Raw genomic sequence first — 19327 nt, forward strand, 5'->3', positions numbered from 1 at the left:
ACTCTCAGAGCTTGATTTCATTCGCTTTTGGTTTAATATAGTATCAATAGCAATAGCTGTTTTTCCAGTTTGTCTGCCCCCAATTATACGTTCTTGTTGACCACGGCCTATAGGAACCAGGCTATCCACTGCTTTTGACCCTGTTTGCATAGGTTCGTGCACAGATTTACATTCAATAATCCCTAGGGCTTTCACTTTGACATGTCTTCATTCTTGATCACTTAGAGCCCCACTTCCATCAATAGGTACTCCCAACGCATCGAGCACACGGCCCAACATGGCCCCATGCACTTTCTATACAAAATCAAGTCAATCAACACCTTTCTCAGTCCTAACCTATGAATTCATTTCCCTTCCTATACACCCTTAGAAATCTATTGTGAAAGCTTTCTCTCCGACAGTTAATCCCTCCCCATTTGTTAATTGCAAGGAGCACATAGCGATACCCTCCTCTTTTGTCGATCGCTCGAAGGTTGATGCAATTAATTGAGAAAAATGACATGTTTTTTTTAATTTATATGGTTGGTTGGGGAGCTATTTTCCCCTAAAGGTGGCCCAAAGTTGGAGGAGCTATTTTCCCCTAAATGTGGCCCAAAATTGTTGGACGTGCTCTAGCAAATGGCTGGCCAGTAGGACAAGGCATTTTTCACAATCTAGGTTATTCAACCTGCGTAATATAAGTTTATTGAAGTTTTCTCTTAATCCCATCTCTTATTTGCATTGAAAAATGCCTGATCCTGGTGAAATATAAGGATCCACACTTGAGAGGAAGCATCGAGGGCTCATTGAACTTGCATTGAGGCTTTAGGATCTTAGATTTCTAATTTCTCCATCATTTCCCATCCATTTGCCCTTAAAATTCATCACTTTCCACTCTAAACACTCATCTTCTCTACCTTATTTCTCTAGAATAGGTTCTCTCTAGACCTTCATCTATATCCCTAGTTACTCCCCTAAAAAATTAATAAAAAATCTTCTTCATTTGCACATTCAAATTCTATCTCAAACTCCTTCTACACTATCTCTTTATTTTCTCTCTCTATGACCTCATTTTGGTCTTTTCTCTCTCCAGAATTGGTTATTTCTCTCTAGAGACCTTCATCCATATCCCTAGTTCATCCCCTCAAAATTTCATAAAAAAGCTCCTTCATTTACACCTTCAAATTCCCTCTCAAACTCTCTCTACACCATCTATTCATTCTCTCTCTATCTCTTCATTTTCTCTCTCTATCCTCTCATTTTGACGTTTTCTCTCTCTAAAAACATTTATTTCTCCCTCTAAAATATCTCTCAACCTCTCTGTACGCCCTCAAGGATTCCCCACTTCGAATCCAAAAAAAATTGCATTAAATTATCGCTTTTATCATTTCAAAAATCAAAATTTCCCTCTTCTAACCACCATTGTGTTGCTTGTGTGATAGGGTCAGCCCTCTGCCCGCTGGTCCACGTGCGGGCAGCGCACACTGCCGCATGGCACAGGGTAGCCCTGTGCATGACTTAGCCAAATCAGCTAAGTGCTGACCATTGGGTTAAGCCCATAAGGTTTAAGCCCATAAGGTTTAAGCCCATTTGGCTGTCTTCACTTAGCCAAATTGGGCTGAACCTTAGTAGGCTGACCCACTAAGGCCAGCCCTATACGGGCCACACCAGGCCCACCGGATCATCTGGTCTGTCGCCGCCGCCGATGACCACCACCACTACTACACTACCACTGGTGCTCCTCTGCTGCAGCTCCGTCGCCACGACCGCCGCTACACCACCACAGCTGGTGATCGCCGAAGTAGGTGGGTTTTAGGGTAGAGTTTTAGGGTTAGGCTTTTAGGGTTAGGGTTTTAGGGCTCGGGTTTTGAGGATTAGGGTTAGGTTTAGGTTTAGGGTTAGGGTTAGGGTTTTTTTTTTTTTTGGGGAAAAGAGTACCAATTCATTCCCATGAAAACGAAACATATTGACAAAATTCTTGCTTGAATCCTTTAAAAAAGCCATAAAAGTCTCACCTGTTTAAAGAGAGAAAGGGAAGGATCATTTCTTGGCATAGGAGATGGCCATGGGGTTCTAGGGGGTAATTTTAAAGCCCTAGAGAGCCTGAATAGCGATGGAGGACTGCACGTCGTCATCGAACTCGACGAAGGCGATGCCAGGCTTGGCCTCAACCATCCTCACCTCCCTGAAACCCGGGTACTGCTGTAAAAGAATTTGCAACATCATGCTTGTCGTCTCATGTGGTAGATTCTGCACGAACAGGATATTATTTGGCGTCGCAGCCATGTCTTTCGCACTTGGTTTTCCTGCTCCTGCCTGAGAAGCCCCGTTGACTTCCTCGCGCGGGCCACCGGTGGCCGCTCCAGATTTCTGTGCCTCTTCGGCTTTTCGTTTCTTCTCGGCTTTTTCTTGTTTCTTCCTTTTCTCTTTTGGATTATCTATGCCTTCTTCCCTGGCAATACAATCAGACTTTGTCTTGGCATATTGTATTCTCATTGGTTTGTCGTAAAACAGAAAATTCTGCATCTGGCGTACTGCAGCACTTTCAGCGGGACTTCACTGAATACAACCCATGCTTGACCCCGCAGTTTCTCAGTTTTCAGGGCGAACAGGTCTAAATTTCTTCCATATTGAGAGAAGAGCGCGTAAAGGGATCTCTTCAATTCTTCTTTCTTGATCTTCTCATTGAGATTCTTGATGTAGATGGTCTTGTTCGGGGGGATGTCCAGGGTTAGGGTTAGGGTTAGGTTTACGGTTAGGGTTAGGGTTAGGGTGAAGGATAGGGTTCGGTCTTAGGTTAGGATTAGGGCTAGGGTTAGGTTTACTGATAGGGTTAGAATTATGGTTTTATGATTAGGATTAGGGTTTTAGGGTTAGGGTTTTCGGGTTAGGGTTAGGGTTAGGGTTGGGGTTAGGGTTTGGGTAAGGGTTTTTTTTTATTTTTTAAAGATGGCAAAAAAACACGGTGCCAGGTACGGCCAACCCTGGGGTTGTGCCCGTATACCGATCCATCCTTGCCCTGGACGCCACCCAGGGGGATTTTATTTATAAATTGAAGTGTTTGTCAATGTTTATAGGTGTGGAGCGAGTATAAATATCCCAATTACACTCGGATCCCACTTGTCCACGCCCATGTTGAGAAAAAGAAAGGATACATAAATGATACCTTCTAGGCGCTCAGGGAAGTGTGTGCACGTCGTCGTCCCACTAGAGCCGCCCCGCGATGATGATGTAGTTCGGGAGATGTCCTTGCCTCCGTCAAGTGGGATCGATGAAGGGGATGGTGAGGGCTCTAGTCGAGGCAGGCGCAGTCCACCCCTCTTGCTCCAGCGTTCCACGCAATCCTCCAATCCCACGGGCTTACAAGGATGCGCCGTGTGCAGAGGGTTGGCATGCCGAGACGATCGACGCGATAACAACCTCTAGCTGTTGGAGGGAGCGCCTGCCAAGAAAGAAAGATGGAGGAGGGGTGTCGTGCTTGTACCGCATGGTTGGCGAGTGCATCTGTGGTCTGGTTGCCCTCTCGCAACTGATGACGAAAGCATTTTGTGCGAGGACGACACCGCATGATGTCCTGCCATACTCGGTGTAGTCGCCACTAGGAGCATGTACCTAGACAAAGCATATCAACTAATATCTGTGAGTCTGATTCCACGACGATATTGTGAAGGTTCCGTTCCTCATAGAGGAGTAGACCATCACGGATCGCCATGGCCTCGGCGACTATATTAGTTTGTATGCCGTAGACAGAAGAAAAAGCAAAGAGTATACTCCCCGTATGGTCCCGGAGGATACCCCCTCCCCCCGCTGGCCCCGGGTTCCCTTTGGCCACACCATCCACATTCAATTTAAGGATGCCTATTGGTGGTGGAAGCCAATAAACAACTCGATACTGAATGCCGATGGGGGCGGGTGTCACTTGAATGCCCACGGAGCGGAGGAGGTCGCAGGCGAGCGTTGATCTGCTGTCTTGAGGGGGGATTAGGTGGTGGATGCGCCGTAGCCACAGCTGAACTCGACGCATGATATCCATGACGCGCATGGGCGTACCTGCAAAATGAGAAGAATTTCGCCCTTTCCATATCTCCCATAGTAGATAAGATATCGTGATGTGTAGGATGGGGCTCCGTGTAGAGCGTGTTGGCGAGATAAGAAACTTGCCAAAACACTCAGACGAGGTCAATGGACGACAACAGTCGGTGATGAGGCGCCAGCATGCGAGTGTTGTCTCACTCTGGAAGAAAAGGTGGTCCATGGTCTCAGTATGTGGAGCTGTGGGACAACAGTGACAGCGGGAACCAAGAGAGTAACCTCTACGGGTCACTCGATCATCGGTCGGTAGGCCGCGATGTAAGAGTCTCCAGAGGAAAAAGGAGACTCGAGGAAGATGCCAAATGCGGCGACCCCAATGCTGGATGGGGGATTTCTCACGGAAATGCTCCCATGAAGATTTGGACGAGTATGTTCCTTTGGGTGTGAGCGTCCAAATGGCAAAGTCGGGAGTAGACCCCATTGAGGTGCTCTCGACCTCAGGTAACATATTTGAAGGGAGGCCATGTTGTTGTAGTAGGTGTTGCGTGTTTCCCATAAGCAGTTGGGCCACTATTAGGCGCACTTCATGTGGGGCAAACTGTGGATGGTGCGCGAGTGGTTTATCAGCATGCCAAGTATCAAACTAGGCGCTAATCTTTCCTCGTCCAATGTGCCAGCGAGTGACCTGGGCAAGCTGTAGCTAGTGGCGCTACCATGTCCGCCATCGCCGAGGACCCGAATATCAACCTCGCGATGGGCCCACTCACCATACTTGGCGTAAATGAGACAACCCAATAATGAGTATGTGGTGCACAATCGCCATACGAGCTTCTTTTGGAGCATGTCCTGGACATCCGTGAGGCGTCTGATCCCTAGACCCCCCTCATTCGTCGGCCGACATGCTTTCTCTCAACAAACCCAATGGTGGCGGTACTCTCCCTCGAGGTGACCTGACCATAAGAAACGTGCGCATAGTCGTTCCACTAAGAAGAGGACCGTAGAAGACATTAAATGAACCACTAGGGTGTGCAATGGGATACTCATGAGGACGTGTCGAATAAGTTGGATACGCCCATCAGGTGAAAGGAAACGGAGTTTCCATCCCTCTAGTTTCTTTTGGAGTTTACCCAACAAGGTATCAAAGTAATGATTCCTCGCGGGTCCCAAAAAGATAGGGCACCCAAGATATTCAAAAGGAAGATATCTTCGTGAGTAGCGGCTATAGTGCTGGATGATCTGAGTGTGCTTTATAGTAGTGGAAGGACCAACTATAAAGCTACTCTTCGAGGCATTTACGAGCTGGCTCGAAGCTTGCTCGTATGCCGTGAGGACACTCATAAGTTCCTTAATGGATTTTTTAGATCCATTGAGGAAGAGGATAGCATCGTCTGCAAATAGAGAATGTGCGAGGATCGGGCATCCCCTTTTCTTAAAGTACGGTTGGATGAGGCCATGATCGATTGCATGGGTGAGCGATCGACTAAAGACCTCTTCCATCAATATGAAAAGGGTAGGCGAGATAGGATCGCCTTGCCGGAGACCTCTCGTGGCCGTGAAGAATCCAGTGCAGTTTCCATCCATCAAAAGAGAGAAGTGATTCTCTCTTATGCAAGCATCGACAAGATCGATGAACTTAGTGTTGAAACCGAAGCGGCGCAACACTAGGGTGAGGAAATTACACTCGACTCGATCAAAGGCCTTCTCCATATCCACTTTGATGATGACATTTGAGCCCGGAATATGAGCGTCCAAGGACTGGGCTAGCTCATGCACGAGCATGATGTTGTCATGGATCTGTCGACCCTTGACAAAACCACACTGCTCAGGCGAGATGAGTCGCTCAAGGAGATTCCCTAGTCTGTTAGTAATGATTTTGGATGCAACTTTATAGCATACATTACAAATACTAATGGGGCGAAAGTCTCGGAAGGTAGTTGGAAGAGCCACTTTTGGTATGAGTGCCAAGAAAGTAGATTTCCAACTACGAGGGAAGACTTTACGCGTAAACACTTCCTTGATAGCGAGCACCAAATCGGTGCCTGCGATGTCCCAACAAGCTGTATAGAATTCTGCTGAGAATCCATCCAACTCCGTGTGTTCCAAATTCACGGCAACAGTCTTCTCTGTTCTTCGAACTACTCCGAACCTTTTCTCTCTTTCTAACTATTCTAAAGTCGGCAATTTTGCCGTAACTTTCACGTCCGGTCTCGGAACGAGCTGAAACTAGTCTCATTGAATTTGGAAGGCAGAAACCTATTGAAATCGACTCAAAAAGCGCCTTAAACGGATCATTATAGCTCATTCTAGAGGCATTTCAAGGTTGAAGGTGAGTTTTCATTCCCGATTTTTATTTTCCGCAATTTGGATGCTACAAACAGCGAAATATCATCAAACTTTGATTTGAATTGATCGTCTTGAGGAGCAGAACAGGAAGGTATCATTAGTTTTTTAATTTTGTATTTATTATTATGTAATTTGTGGTTTTTTCTATCGTCTTCGCCAAAAATTTCAAAAGAAACCAGCGCGGCCCGCAATCCCATTCGGGCCGCTGACTCAGCAGAGTCCCCCAACTGGCCGCCTGACGTGTCCAACATGTTGGGCAGCCAGCGGGACCACGCGGGCAACCCATTTGATGTGTTTAACACGTCAGATATGGGTCGCTTGGACTCACCCCAGCTTGGATCCATCTAGGCCGTTAGAGATGACAGCCTGGATGGATCTAATGGCGTCAAAAAAACAAAAACCAAAACAAATAAAAACGTCAAAAAAACCAAAAAACAGTTAGAATTGTCACCGTACCCTGCTATCATTACGGAAGGCATCATCTGTCCGACAATCCAGACCCTCCACGGCGACACGTGTCACGATAAGGACGGTCTGATCGATGGACCATCGATGGACCCTGCCATTGTTCAAAAAACCTTACCGTTGGCGGTCAGCTTACTGCGGCCGCCCACAATTTCTGACCAGTCCACGCCGTCAGGGTCATTAACGTCTGACACGCCTCATCTGCCCAGCATTTTTGACTATTCTACAGTCTCTCAGCCGCTGGATTCAACGCTGGAGCATGGGATGGACGGACAGGGGATGTACACGTCACCCTGTCCGTCTGGCCTAGCCCATGTGGACGCCACGTCCACTAAGTCAACCCGAGTCGACTGCGTCGACTCAGATGACCCGGTACGTGGCGACCCAACGGGAACTGGCCGAGTCGACCTGGTCGACTCGGTCAACACCGACCGGGTCAACTCGGTCATACATGACCGCGTCAACCCGGTTGACTCGGACAACATGGTTTGAGTCAACCAGGTTGACTCGGTCAACATGGTTCGAGTCAACCCGGTTGACCAATCCATCCCGTCGCATCTTGACCACACGGTCAACGATGGCTGACTCGATGTAGTTGATCAAGTCAACCTCGGGCCAGTCAACCAGGTCAACTCGGACATCTCTGAATGAGTTGACTTAGTTGACCAAGTTGACCTGGTTGACCATCTGGTTGACTTCGTCCCCCCTACACATTGGGAACACTTAGTCAATACTGACCGAGCCAACTTGGTCAATATTGACCACAACGGTCGTGCGGACTCCGCTAGCGCGGATCGCGAGGAGTTGGTTGACCCTATGGTCAACGTGGCCCGTATTGACCCCCCGGTCAACACAGATCACGTTGACCCCAAAGTCCACATTGAACGAGTTGACCATTTGGTCAACTCTCTATCAGGGTTGACCACTACCCATGTACACTTTGCCCACCCTCATCAGGTTGACCGCACGGTCAATCTAGTACACATTGAACATTTGGTAACTTCTACGCCGATTGACCCGCCGCGATCACCTAGAGTCAACTTGGCTGACTCGGTCAATCCTGACCAAGTCAACCAAAATGACTCTAGAGACTTATCCGGATCGGTTATGGAAGCTCGAGAGCACATCACCCCGGCCCACGGGTCCCCCTCCACACAGGCTACTATGCCTTCTACTAGCTCGGGATCACTCCCGAAGATGACTTGGGCAGCGAGAGTGGCGGGCGCCCCACACATCACATCTACTACCTCCATCCCAAAACCTACACTTCCCCCTCTATATGATCACACAATCCCGACAAGGGGTTACATTGATTCCGAGGGTTTACGCTTAGTTACCTTCTCCAAGGAGGAGGTAACGCGAATGGTAGTGCCATTCGCCTACACACTGATCAGGTGGTTCGCTACGAAGCGGCCGCTTATAGATGACATCATGAGAGTCTACGTAGCGCCAGGAAATTTCATGGGACCGGTGGTCATTGGAGCACGGAACCACAGGAGTGTATTTATTCGATTCGAGCTAGAGGATGACTTCCGACGAGCTTGGAGCCGCACCACATGGACGATCAAGGACTCCACGATGCATACATACCGATGGACAGCCGAGCAGACAGGGAGCTCACGAGACCTATTTCCTCACACTGGTGTGGATAGGATTTCCGGGCCTACGACCGCATTTATTCACACCTACGGCCTTGGAATCTCTTGCTAGCGCGGTTGGCACCTTCATACGAGCGGACAAAGATGTCCAAATTTTTAGCCGGCCCGGATACGCACGAGTATGCGTTGAGGTTGACCTACTCGCCCCCCCACATCGAATGATACTTATTCGAAATGGTGATGAGATGATCCGACAGGCCGTGGTGTATGAAAACCTTCCGAGGCTTTGTACACACTGCACAGTATTAGGTCATACCCTCCACACCTGTCGCCAAAAGGCGACGTAGACTCCTCCCACTGAGGAGGAATTCCTCCATCCCCTGTCTTACGATGACTACATCGCCGCTACTACTTCCGTTCCCCAGGGGCGACGACCTACCGAACAACCGTCACTTGGTTCACGCCCGATGCCTACATCGGTGCAACCCACCGTTGTACCATCTTCTCTTCCTCGAGGCAGCGGGGCAGCTAAGCCTCCAACGGCTAGGCCTGCCCCCTCTACTTCCCAATGGGTGAAGAAGGGCGCTGAGAAGCGTCCCAAAACCCCTCCACGTACGAGAGATGCCTCCTCCCGAAAGGGGAAGGAGGTCAGTGCTGCCACACTGCCCTCGAATGCCTTTGCCTTACTTGCAGTACCCGAGATCCCCGAGGCGAGCACCACCATTACGGATACCCGTCCCATTAGGACCACACTTCCCCCCACCCGACCTACAGCCTCTCCTAAACCCCCTACCTTGCTTCCCACACCCTCACTTAGTGACCTGTCCCATGCTTCTCCCATCGCCCCATCTCACCGTTCACCTTCTCTGTCTCCCTCCCCCCCTGACCATCCCACCCGACTCTCTCCACCCGCACCATCACCCCACGCTCCACCTCCCCCCCCTCCACCACCCCGCGATCCCTCGCACCCACCCCCTGATCATGTCCCCACCCCCTCACACCCTTCCCCCGCCCTCACACCCACCCTACACCCATCACATATCCCCTCTGAACAAATGGAACGCTTGACTAACTGTCAAGCTACTCTCACTAGTTCGGAGGACATAGGTAGCGATACTAGTGGACCGGATTCCACCGGTGCAGAGGACGATGTCTCCCTCTCGGAGGACTCGGACGTGGATACATCTCCTTATTCGAGACACCTCTCTGATGCATCACCACCACCCTCACGCCATACGTACAACACCCGATCTTGGGTGCGTTACGCGAGCCGATAGACTTATGATTCCAAGTCTCGTTTGGAATTGTTGAGGGATTGGTAACCCTCTCACCCAATATTATCTACTTTCACTTATTAATAGGCACAATTTAGGCATAGTGGGGCTTCTCGAACCAATGATTACATCAGACCAGTCCCACACCATCGCGAGGAAACTTGGGATGGACCATGTTTATTGCCACTCATCGAATTAGCTCTAGCTACTCTGGAAGTGAGACTATTCGATCACATTCCTGGCCGAAGGGACGCCGTACGTCACCTTTGACGCATCATATTCCCCAAAGCCCTACCTACTTACTATCGTGTATGTCTCGCATAGACACACCGAGCAGGAGGCCCTCTGGGAGGAACTCGCTCACCATATTACCTCCCACGCGCAGCTAGTTGATCTACCATGGCTTATAGCCAGAGACTTCAACTGCATATGGGACGCCAGTGAGCGCCAAGGGGGCCGCCCACCTCGGTTACACTCTATGCAGGCCTTCAACGACTTTATCCACACCACTTCATTAGTGGAACCGCCGACCATAGGGGAGAAGTGGACTTGGTGCAATGAACGTCAAGCGGATGCGCGTATATATGAACGTCTTGATCGCTGTTTTACTAATAGTACCGCATTGATGCATTGCACCCTCACGGTAGAGATCCTCCCGAGATTTCACTCGGACCATACACAGATTCTCCTTCTCCCAGACCCGAGTCATCGAGTCCGTCGTCCCCCATTTCGATTCCAAACCATGTGGTTAGAGCATAGCAGTTTTCATAGCTATGTACGTAGTCATTGGCATAGTTCGATTTCTACATCCCCTATGGAGAACTTTAGTTATCAGCTCAGGAACCTTAAGCTCCACCTCAAATGGTGGAACCGACATGTCTTTGGAGATGTCCACTCACCGGTCGAGGAACTTAAAAAAGAACTAGTAGATGTTGACCGCCACCTACAGGAGTGTTGGACAGATGATATGGGAGAGCGTCAGCTCCGTCTTAGAGAGCAGCTTGAGGATGCCATGCGACGACAGGAGATATTTTATCTCCAAAAATTGCGTATCCAATGGCTGCGAGAGGGTGATAGGAACACACGTTTCTTTCATGCCTCGATCCAACATCGAGCACGTCCGAACTACACGACCATACTAGAAACGCATGGTCAGGACCCTGCCCAGCTAGCAGTAGCAGGAGTGGAGTATTTTCACTCTCTCCTTTCCTCCTAGCCCGCTGTCATGAGCGAGGACATTTTCTCCTCCATCCCTCCCTTGGTGACCGACGAAGAAAACGCACTTCTGCTAGCCGCCCCGACACGCGCGGAGATCAAAGATATAGTGTTTTCCTTGGGCCGTAACAAAGCCCCAGGACCGGATGGCTTCACTGTCGAATTTTATACGATATGTTGGGATGTTGTAGGCACTGACTTGGTTCTAGCTATCAAGGAAGTGTTCATGTGTAAAGTCTTCGCTAGGAGTTGGAAATCCACTTTTTTGGCGCTCATACCAAAGGTGGACACTCCAACTTCCTTTCGCGACCTTCGTCCTATTAGTCTTTGTAATGTATGCTATAAAGTCGCATCTAAGATCATTACAAACCGACTAGGGGGCTTCCTTGATAGACTTATCTCATCCGAGCAGTGTGGTTTTGTCAAGGGTCGACAGATCCATGACAGCATCACACTAGTACACGAGCTAGCCCAGTCGATAGACACGCATATACCGGGCTCCAATGTCATCATCAAGCTTGATATGGAGAAGGCCTTTGATCGGGTTGAGTGGAACTTCATACTTGAAGTGTTGCGGCGCTTCGGATTCACGGATACGTTCATCGCACTTGTCAATGCTTGCATCAGGGAGAATCATTTCCCCCTCTTGATGGATGGAAATTCCACGGGCTTTTTCACGGCTACGCGGGGACTCAGGCAGGGTGACCCTATTTCACCTATCCTCTTTATATTGATGGAAGAGGTCTTGAGTCGATCACTCACACGGGCAATCAACCAACGCCTCATCCAACCGTACTTTACGAAGAGGGGTTGCCCGATTCTCTCGCACTCATTATTTGCTGATGATGCCATTTTGTTCCTTAATGGATCTAAAAAATCCATTAAGGAATTTATGAGTGTCCTTACGGCGTACGAGCAAGCCTCAGGCCAGCTCGTCAACGCCTCGAAGAGTAGCTTTATTGTTGGACCCTCCACCACTATGAGGCGCTCTGAGATCATTCAGCATTATACACGATACACACGAGGATACCTACCGTTCGACTACCTTGGATGCCCTATCTTTCTTGGCCCTACTCGTCATCACTACTTTGATGCAATGCTAGGGAAGATCATAAAGACACTAGAGGGATGGAAACTTCATTTCCTCTCCCCAGGAGGATGCATCCAGCTTATCCAGCATGTCCTCATGAGTATCCAGCTACATACTCTAGCGGTCCACTCACTATCTCTTACAGTTCTCCGCTCTGTGGAACGCCTATGCGCACGCTTCTTATGGTCAGGTCACCTCGAGGGAGAGAGCCGTCACCATTGGGTTTCTTGGGCGAAAGCGTGTCGACCGACAGATGAAGGGAGTCTAGAGATCAGACGCCTCTCGGACGTCCAGGACATGCTTCAAAAGAAACTTGTATGGCGTATGCGTACCACTAACTCCCCATTGGGGAGTTTCATCTTAGCCAAATACAGAGAATGGGCCCGTCGCGAGTTAGATATTCGGGGCCCGAAGCGATGGCGGACATGGCAGCGCCATTGGCTTGAGATGACTCAAGTCACACGTTGGCACGTCGGACGAGGAGACATGAGTGCGTGGTACGATACTTGGCATGCTGATGAGCCACTCGCTTGCCATCCCCAGTTCGTTCCACACTGTGTGTGACTCACTGTGTCACAGTTGCTTAGAGGCAACACGCCACACCTATGGGAGCAGCATGGCCTCCCCTTAGACACCCTACCTGCGGTCCAGCTTACGCCCCTCGCCTCTAGTCCTGATAGTGCTATATGGACACCCAGACCTCATGGAGCCTACACATGCCGTTCCTCTAGGGAGCATTTCCGTGTGAAATCTCCTCCCCAACCCTAGGGTCGGCGCATCTAGCATCAGGCGATCCATACGCGAGCCTCCTTCTTCCTTTGGAGACTCATACACCGAGGCCTCCCGACTGACGACCGAGTGACTCGGATCGGCTATTCTCTTAGTTCCCTCTGCCATTGTTGTCCCAATCTCCCGCACACAGAGACGATCGACCATCTCTTCTTCCACAACAAGACAATAGTGGACTGCTGGCGCCTCATCACCGACTATCTTCACCCTCTTACCCCAGCTGAGTGTTTTGGCAAATTTATCATCTTGCCAACTCGCTCCGCCCGGAGCCCCATCCTCCCCATCACCATAGCTTATCTTCTATGGGAGATTTGGAAGGGGCGAAATTCTTCTCGTTTTGCAGGTACACCCATGCGCGTAGTGGACATCATGCGTCGAGTTCAGCTGTGGCTTCGGTGCATCCATCCTCTACTCCGCTCTCGAGTCGGCCGATCAGCACTCACGTGCGCCCCCTCCACTCTATTGGCATCCCGGTGACCCCCGCTACCACCCGCATCCAGTATTGAGTTGTTTATTGGCTCCCGTCACCAATAGGCTATCTCATATTGAATGTGGATGGGGCGGCGAAAGGGAATCCGGGGCCCGTAGGGGAAGGAGGTATCCTCAGAGACCACACAGGGAGTTTACTTTTTGCCTTTTCTTCTTTTATGGCATACAAACTAACATAGTAGCCGAGGCCATGGCGATACATGACGGTCTACTGCTCTGTGAGGAACGAAATCTTCACAATATCGTCGTGGAATCGGACTCACAAATATTGGTTGATATGCTTCGTTCAGGCACATGCTCCTAGTAGCGGCTACATCGTGTGTGGAAAGACATCGTGCGGTGCCGCTCGCGCATAGTGTGCTATCGTCACCAGCTGCGAGAGGGCAACCAGACAGCCGATGCCCTTCCCAACCACGCGGTACATGTCCGCACCCCCTCCTCTCTTTTCCATTCCTGGCAGGTGCTCCCGACCACGGCCCGAGGATGCCATCGGCTCGATCGTCTTGGCCTGCCCTCCCTCCGCACACGCCGCCTCCTCGCGAAGCCAAGCCCACGAGATTGGAGGATTGCGTGGAGTGCTGGCATTCGAGGCGTGGACAACGGCCACCTCGACTAGAGCGTCACCGAGTAGTACCTCGAGCACACTTGACAACGGAGAAGACACACCCCGAATAGAGCGTCACCAGCTACTACATCGACATCGCGAAGCAGCTCCGGAGGGACGGAGGCGCACACACTTCCTTGCGCGGCTGTGAGGTATCACTCATGTATCTTTTCTTTTCCCTAAATATGGGCGTGGACGAGTGGGATCCGAGTGTAATTGGGATATATATACTCGTCCCACGCCTATAAACATTGAAAAACACTACATCTTATAAATAAAAACCTCCTGGGTGGCGTCCAGGGCACGGCTGGATCGGACTACGGGCACAGCCCTCGGGTTGGCCATACCCGGCACCGTGTTTTTTGCCAATAAAAAAAAAAAGAGAATCCATCCGGTTCGGGGGCTTTGTTCCTAGCCAAGGAAAAGACGACCTCATTAATCTCTGCTTGAGTGGGTAGGGCTGTGAGGAGGGCGCTTTCCTAGTTGGTCACCAAGTGAGGGATAGAGGCGAGAAGGTCCTCACTCACCACAGTTGGTTGTGAGGATAGGAGCGAGCGGTAAAATGCCACTCCTGCGTCTGCCAGCTGGGCGGGGTCCTGATTATGCATCTCTAGTAGAGTCATATAATTGGGCCTGGCTTTGTGAAGGATCGAAGCGTGAAAGAAACGTGTATTTCTATCACCTTCGCGTAGCCATTGGATACGCGATTTCTGGAGATAGAAAATCTCCTGGCGCCGCATAGCGGCCTCAAGCTGCTCTTTAAGTCGAAGGTGGCGCTCTCCCATCTCGTCTGTCCGTACATCTTGCAACTGTCGCTCAACAACAGCTAGTTCCATCTTGAGTGCTTCGACTGGCGCGTGGACGTCTCCAAAGATATGTCGATTCCACCACTTCAGGTGGAGTTTGAGATTCCTCAGGCGATAGCTGAAGTTCTCCATAGGTGATGTCGAGATCTTTCCATGCCAATGGTTGTGTACAAAACGACGGAAGTTGTTATGCTCTAACCACATGGCTTGGAAGTGGAATGGGGGGCGGCGAACTCGATTACTCGAATCAGGGAGAAGGAGGATCGGTGAGTGATCCGAATAATATCTCGGGAGGATCTCAATCACGATGGTGCACTGCATTAGCGCCGTGCTATTGGTGAAACAATGGTTGATATGTTGGTACATACGTGCATCAGCTTGAAGCTGATTACACCAATTTCACTTCTCTCCGATAGTAGGAGGCTCGACAAGTGATGTCTGGTGGATAAAATCGTTGAACGCTTGCATAGAACTTGGCCGAGGTAGGCGCCCTCTCTGGCGTTCGCTGACAGCCCGTATGCAGTTGAAATCCCCAACTAGAAACCAAGGGAGGTCAACAGGCTGTGAGTGAGAGTGAATATGTAAGGCGAGTTCCCCCTAGAAGGCCTCCCGCACCAAGTGTCTATGTGAGGCATAGATTATAGTAAACTATAGGGCTTTGGGGAGGTTGGTATGTCGAAAGTGGCGTACTGGGTCCCTTCAGCTAGTAGTTCCATCAAATAGTCCCGCTTCCAAAGAAGCCAGAGCTTATTCGAGGGATGACAATAAACATGATCCATTCCGAGTTTCCCCACAATGGAATGAGAGCAGTCCAGTGTGGTCATCGGTTCAATAAGTCCAACTATTCCTAAGTTGTACTTATTGACTAGGGAGAGGAGATGTGACTGGGTTAGAGGGTTGCCGATCCCTCTACAATTCCAAACAAGACTTGGAATCATAAAACTATCGACTTGCGTGGCGTACCCGAGATCGAGTGTTGTATGTGCGACGTGGGGGCGAGGTATCAGAGCAGTGCCTCAGCTGAGGGGAGGTATCCACATCAGAATCCTCAGAGAGAGAGGCATCGTCTTCCTCCTCCCTTGTTGAAGCTCGACCATTGGTATCTCCACATGTGTCCTCCGAGGTAGTGAGAATAGCTTGAAGGTTTGTCAAGCATACCACCTGCTCAGAAGGTATATGTGACGGATGGAGATCAGGCGTGGAGGATAGGATCTCAGGGGGTGGGGGCGAGTGGGTGTAGGGCGATCGAGTGGTGGGTGTGATAGATGGTGAAGAAGGAGATGAGGTAGGCTGAAGAGATGGTGAGGTATGGGAAGCGGGTGTGGTGCGAGGAAGGCTGGATTGAGGGGGTGGAGATGGAAGGGGTCGGGTGGTGGGCGCGGTAGGTGGTGAGGAAGGAGATGGAGTAGGCTGAAGAGATAATGAGGTATGGGGAGGGGGTATGGTGAGAGGAAGGCTGGATCAAGGGGGTGATTGGCGAGAGGGAGAGACAGGAGAGGAGATGGAGAAGGGGGCTGTCAGTTTTGGAGATGAGGGGGGGTGGATATGTGGGGATGCGGTACTACGAGAACTTCGTCCAACCTCCATAGAGTCATCATCCTCGAGTCCCCCTGTGCCATCTAGGAGAGCAAAGGTATTCGAGGTCAGTGTGGATACACTAACCTCTTTGCCTTTACTAGAAGAGGGAAGGGCCTTAGCCCGTTGTGGGGTTTTGGGGCGCTTATCGGTGCCCTTCTTCACCCACTATGAGGCTGGGAGGGAAGGCTTAGCTGTGTGGGGCTTAGCTGATGTAGTTGCTCGTGTGGTAGAAGGTGGTACAACAGTGGCAGCTATCGAGGTAGATGGGGGGCGCTTGCCTGGAGGGGGTCTCTCGTTAGGGCGCCGCCCTTGGAGGATGGAGTTTGCTGCGGCTATGTAGTCATCGTAGGCCAAGGGGGGAAGATACTCTTCCGCGGGGGGCGAGGCAGTTGGCATTGCTTTTTGACGGCATGTTTGGAGGGTATGACCTAGTAGACTGCAATGTGTACAAAAATGTGGCAGGTTTTCGTATACAATTGGCTGTCGTATCAACTCATCGCCCTTGCGAATGAGTATCATGCGATGTATGGGTGCAAGTAGATCAATCTTGACGCATAACCTCGCATATCCAGGGTGACTAAAGAGGTGGACGTCTTTGTCTGTACGTATAAAAGTGCCGATAGAGCTGGCAATTGATTCTAAGGCGGTATGTGTAAAGAGATGAGGTCGTAGGCCAGGGAATCCTATCCACACCGGTATGGAATGAGGAGAATGCTCGCGTGAGTTCCCCGACTGCTTTGCTGTCCATCGGTAGGTGTGCATCGTAGAGTTGTTGATCGTCCATATGGTACGGCTCTAAGCCTTTCAGAAGACAGCCTCAAGTTGGAATCGAATGAAGACGCTCTTGTGATTCCTTGCTTAGATGACTACGGGTCCCAAGAAATTCCCTAGTGCTACATAGACTCTCATGATGTCGCCAATGAGTGGTCGCTTCGTAGCGAAGCGCCCTATCAGTGTATAAGCGAATGGTGCGGCCATTCGCGATACTTCCTCCTTAGAGATGGTGACTAAGCGCACACCTTCGGAGTCAGTATAGCCCCGCATCGGGATCGCGTCATCATAGAAGGGGGGAAGTGTAGGCTTGGGGAGACTAGTGGGCGAGGATATATGTGAAGGACCGGCCACTTTCGCTGCCCATGTCGTCTTCGGGGGTGGTGCCCCATCCCCTTTAGGCGGGGTGGTGCAGTCGCAAGCACCGGAATCAAGTCAATGCGAATCATGGTCGGGGGGGGCGGATTCAACTAGGTTGAGTCAGTGCGAGTCAAAGGTGTTGACCCGGTCATTTTTGATCAAGTCAACCCATTCAAGTTTGACGCCATCATCGTTGCTCGATTTCACTCCAACGGTAGCGGTCAATTCAACAGGTTCGGGTTGGTTTGGGTTGACCTCCCAGCCTTGTTTGACTTTGTCAACCTTGGCCGAGTCAACCACGGTGATTCGGCCAATGTTGAACGGATCACTTGGTTTGACTTGGTCAGAGTTGACCGAGTCAATCAGGTCAACATGGTCAGAATTGACCGAGTTGACCGGGTCAACTCGGTCAGGCTCGACCGGGTCGACCAGGTCGACTCGGTCAGGTTCAACCAGGTCGACCAGGTAGACTCGTTTAGGTTCGATCGGGTCAACTCAATCGGAGTCAGCCGAGTCATGCCGTTCGACTCGGCCGTTGTCGACCGGGTCGACTTGGCCTGGAATGGTCGACTCGGACCGGTCGACTCGGCTGGTTTCCACCGAGTCAACTCAGTTTTGTTTGACCGAGTCGACTCGGCCGATCTCAGCCACGTCGGATGGGGCATGTGATAGATGAGGGTCCATCCACGTGGCCAGATCTGGGCCTTCCAATGGGTGTGCTACAGAGAGATCGAACGGTGCGGAAGGGTAGGAATGGTCAATAATTGCGGGCGCGGGCAGGGGTGAGCTTACAGGCAACGCATTTGATGCGTTGTCGGCGCCCGCAATTGTTGACTCTTCTAACGCGGAACTGGCTGATCTGGCGGTGGAAAATGCATCCATCTGGTGGCCAAAACCATTCCTGGCCGCCAGATCTGATGTGGCATCTGCCTGCTTTTTGAGAATTAAAAACGCGGTTATTGAATCGTCGGCATTCAATGCCAATGGCTCAATTTTTCGAATCTTCGGTGGGTCTACCACGGGTCCATCATTCGGACCGTCGCGATTGCGACACGTGTCCTTCACGACGGTCCGGATGGGCCATGGACCTCCATAACGGCAAGGGTTTTTTTTGTCTTTTTCTTGTTTTTGTTTTTTTATTGTTTGTGATGTCATGGTAGTTTGATGAGTCCCATCATCATTGGCATATCCATCAGCATGGGCGCAACGGAGACAGTTGCACTAGTCCACTCTAGTTTGGTTTTGTGGACTGCTCAGCTGCCATGCTAATGATCGGTTTTACAGGCAGCGGCTGCATGGCGTGGCATGGCGGCCAGCAGCGCTGCCTGACTCAACAGCCCGCATTGAATCAAAAGCTCTAACAGGAGTGTAGGGAATCCATTATTTATGCTATATAGTCGTATTCTATAGATTGACCTTCCGAATCCAATGAAACAAAACGTCGATTTGGAGGAGAGAGAAGCTCCGCCTGAGGAGAGAGGGTTTTTTAGGGGTAAGAGTTTTGTTTTTAGTAGGGTTAGGTTTTAGTTACGGGGTTATTTAGGTTAGGGTTTTTTTAGGATTAGGCAAGGTTTTTTAGGTGGGTTTTAGTTAGGGTTTTATTTGGGGTAGGTTAGTTAGGTTAGTTTTAGTGTTAGTTTAGGGGTTAGGGTTTGAGTTTTAGGGTTTTAGTTTTTGTTTTGAGTTGGGGGGTTTGTTTTAGTTAGGTAGTTAGAGTTTAGGATAGGGTTTAGGGTAGTTTAGTTTAATTAAGGTTTTTAGGTTAGGTTACGTTAGGTTTAGGTTAGGGTTAGGGTTAGTTAGGTAAGTTATGAATTAAGTTTGAGTTTAGGGTTCAGGAAGGGGGGTTCAGGTCTTAGGTTTATTAGGTTAATGCTAGGTTAGGGTTAGGGTTTTAAGTTAGGCTTTGGTTCAGGTGTATTAGCTTTTGGCTT

The 19327-nt window shown here is 50.2% G+C and overlaps 1 pseudogene; it reads right to left on the reverse strand.

Moving 5' to 3' along the window:
* Positions 1–2019: 2019 nt before the first annotated feature.
* On the reverse strand, positions 2020–2700 carry LOC144707751 (U2 small nuclear ribonucleoprotein B'' pseudogene; annotated as a pseudogene).
* Between the last annotated feature and the right edge of the window lie 16627 nt (positions 2701–19327).

The sequence above is a fragment of the Wolffia australiana genome, chromosome 9, assembly GCF_029677425.1.
Source record: "Wolffia australiana isolate 7733 chromosome 9, ASM2967742v1".
Classification (NCBI taxonomy): Eukaryota; Viridiplantae; Streptophyta; class Magnoliopsida; order Alismatales; family Araceae; genus Wolffia; species Wolffia australiana.